Source organism: Zea mays, chromosome 8, assembly GCF_902167145.1.
Source record: "Zea mays cultivar B73 chromosome 8, Zm-B73-REFERENCE-NAM-5.0, whole genome shotgun sequence".
Taxonomy (NCBI): domain Eukaryota; kingdom Viridiplantae; phylum Streptophyta; class Magnoliopsida; order Poales; family Poaceae; genus Zea; species Zea mays.
This window is the reverse complement of record NC_050103.1, coordinates 90,673,860-90,677,826: the sequence shown is the minus strand read 5'-3', so window position 1 is coordinate 90,677,826 and position 3,967 is coordinate 90,673,860.

Below are 3,967 nucleotides of genomic sequence, written 5' to 3'. Positions count from 1 at the left end.
TGCAAAGTTCTATCTCTTAATCGCTCTGTCCACGGTGATAATGCAAACTACGGATGAAACGAGGCGTTCCCGGTGATCCTACATGTTCTAGCTTAATTGGCCGGGTCGAGAAGCATCAAGAGCACACAAGAGAGCTGAAACAAGAGCGAGGAGGGTGTGATCGGACATGTGGAGAGCTGGCCACGGCGAGCTCACATATTGTGGTGTTCTTGACAGATTTGGGGGAAATCCCAAATTGGGGAGCTGTGGGGGACGATTGGAGGTGAGGGCTGGTTCACTAGGTGCCCAACTACTTAGCGGAGCTCACTAGGGCAGCAATTTATTGGTTCCATCGGCGGTGGTGGCTGATTTTGGAAAAGACGCGCAGCGGCCGGAGAGAGGGGAGGTTACTGGCGCAAGGGATTCGTGGCTTTCACCGTGGCAAGGTCACAGGCGATGAACGGACACGCTTCAGTGGTTTACTACGACATGGTAACACCCTAAGGCACATGGCGCATGGTCGATAAGCGGCCAACGCCGGCGAGGTTATCTGGACCGGCCGTAAGGCAAGGGGGGTACGGCGGCCAGGGCGAAACAGTGTCCCGAGCACATCCCCAACGCGATATTTCTTACCCCGAGCAGTTATCTGCACTTCACTGAGCACGAATCGCAATGGCGGCGATGATCACGGCGCGGGATCACCGGTGGCGATACACTGAATCTAGCGATCTTCGTCAGGTCACTGTACTATTAGAACACCATTCAGAGCACTTGACAGAGCTTATTTGGGGGCGATTTGCTCCAAATTTCATGTAGCAACTTAACCTTTCATCTGTATCAAAATTGTAGCTCTATCAACCAGTTACAAATCGACTATAGAGACCTGGCCCATTTACTTACTCCTTCGAGCTTGAATCGAGTCCAAAGTTTAGCAGAACTCACTGTCAGACCAGTATCAGACTATATGGGTGACTGACAGCAAAACTTTGAGTCCATTTAACTCCAACTTTTGTACAACACTCATGTCTTATGACTTAAACAAAGTTATACTCCTTTAGTATCTCTACAAATTTGATGTATTGACCCTAGGCAAATTCCTTGTAGATTTAGAAATATAGAGCTCCAAAGTCAGCCCTATTCCATTGAATTTAGACTTAGGCATATGAAATGCATGGGGTGCTTTTTGCAAATAAGTCCAAATCCCACTATTTGACTTGAAAATCCTCAAATATAAAAAACACATGATCTAGGGTATTTGCACTTGGCATTTGCACTTGGGTCCAAAAGTGCATAAAATTTACAATTAACCCCCTAGGGTTTCAATTAGGGTTTCTAGGGTTTTGTTTTTAGGGTTTTGGGCACATTAGGGTTTTGGTACCACCAAGGTCCATCACATGTGATACCTTATGACCATTTCTCATGTCCTTTGAGGTTTTAGCTTGTTTGGCTTCACTTATATCCATAAACCATGATCTAGGGTTAAGCACTCTACCCTAGGGTTAATCACACATCAAATCATATCATTACAACTTATTTGAAATTTTACCTAGTGAATGCACTCTTGGTGTATCAAACATATGATATGCCCATGCACATGATGTTATGCTCAAGTTTTAGTGACAGTAACACCAGAGGTGTTACATCCTCCCCCCACATAAAAGAATCTCGTCTCGAGATTTAAGGTCCTAGGGTGAGTAGTGGAAAAGGAAACTTGTCATATCTTTATTTCCTTGTTTGTCGTACAGAGCAGGAGGTGGTATGGGGTCTATTCCATCTTTACAAACAATTGTACATATCTCACAAGTTACGTGAAGCTAAAAAGCTAGGGAAATTCTTTTCTAAGAAGTCTTGAGTCTCCTAGGTAGCTTCATCTTCGGTATGTTGGTTCCATTGTATCTTATAGAATTTAATAGTTCTTCTTCGGGTGACCCTGTCCTTTTGATCCAGGACTCGAATGGGATGTTCTGAATATGGTAGTCTGGTTCCAAGGTAACATCCACTACATCAATGGTTCGATCTGGAACCCGAAGACACTTCTTCAATTGGGATACATGGAACACATTGTGCACCGCAGATAATGTTTCACGTAGTTGGAGTCGGTATGCCACTGGTCCACATTGTTCAAGAATAGGAAACAGACCAATGAATCGGGGTGCAAGCTTTCCTTTTACACCGAAACGAGTCACACCCTTCATTGGTGACACTTTCAGGTACACATAATCTTTGACTTGAAAGTACAAGGGTCAGCGTCGTTTGTCTGCATAACTCTTTTGTCGAGCTTGTTCCTCTTTCAAGTTATGTATGATTCGTTGAACCTTTTCTTCCATCTCTTTCACCATATCAGGCCTGAAAAACCACCTTTCTCCTAGTTCAGACCAATTCAAGGGGGTAAGGCACCGTCGTCCATACAATGCTTCAAATGGTGCCATCTTAATACTTTCTTGATAACTATTGTTATACGAAAACTCTACCAATGGTAAACATTCATCCCATTTTTGTGGGAATTCCAGAACGCATGCCCAAAACATGTCTTCAAGTATTTGATTTACTCGCTCAGTCTGCCCACTTGTTTGGGGATGATAGGCCGAACTGTGGAGCAACTTAATACCCAGGGACTTATGTAGTTCTTCCCAAAACTTGGATACAAATTGTGGTCCGCGATCCGACACTATTGTCTTTGGAACTCCGTGTAGGCTAATAATACGAGCAATATATAACTGGGCATAGACAGCAACTGGGTGATCTGTCTTGACGGGCAGAAAATGGGCTATCTTGATAAGTCGATCAATTATAACCCAAATAGAATCAAATCCTTTTGATGTCCTAGGTAATCCCACAATGAAGTCCATGCTAATTATGTCCTCCCATTTCCAAGTTGGGATGGGCAAAGATTGTAGTGGACCAGCAGTCTTCATATGTATTGCTTTGGCATGTCTACATGTGTCACATTTCGCCACATAGCGTGCAATCTCAATTTTCATTTTTGTCCACCAATAATGTTGCTTTAAATCTTGATACATCTTAGTGCTTCCGGGATGAATGGAATATCGACTAAGATGAGCTTCATCCACAATTTGCTGGCGGATTTCATCATTTTTAGGCACAACTATGTGATCATTAAACCATACTATGCCTTGATCATTCTTTCTAAAGCAATTAGCTTTTTCGGCTTCTATTTTTTCATGAATATGTTTCATACCCTTATCATTTCTTTGGTCATCAATAATCTTTTGCAGAAGAATCGACTCAAGCTTCAATTGGGTCAAAGTTCCATGTTGTATAATACCCAGGTTTAATTTCTCCATTTCTTGACATAATGTGGTGTCCGGAGTCCTTACTGTAAGACAATGGCAGGAAACTTTGCGACTTAGTGCATCTACCACCATGTTAGCTTTTCCTCGGTGATAATGGATTTCTAAATCGTAATCCTTAATCAGCTCAAGCCATCTTCTCTGCCTCATGTTTAGTTCTGACTGGGTAAAAATATACTTTAGACTTTTATGATCTGTATATATATGGCAGATATTTCCCAGCAGATAATGACGCCATATTTTAAGGGCATGAACCACAGCAGCTAATTCCAAGTCATGAGTTGGATAATGCTCCTCATGCCAGCACAACTGTCTTGAAGCATATGCTATGACTCGGCCCTCCTGCATTAAGACACATCCGAGGCCACTGCCTGATGCGTCATAGTACACATCAAAAGGCTTTTCAATGTCCGGTTGAGCCAATACCGGAGCAGTGGTCAATAATACCTTCAGCTGCTCGAAGGCTTCGTTGCATCTTGAGGACCAGTTAAATTTTGTATCATTCTTCAATCGACTTGTGATTGGTTTCACAATCTTGGAGAAATCCGGAATAAATCTGCGGTAATAGCTAGCCAGTCCAAGGAAACTTCGAACTTGATGTACAGTGGTGGGTGGTTTCCACTCTAGAATATCCTTGACCTTGCTGGGATCAACCGCAATCCCATTTGCAGACAATA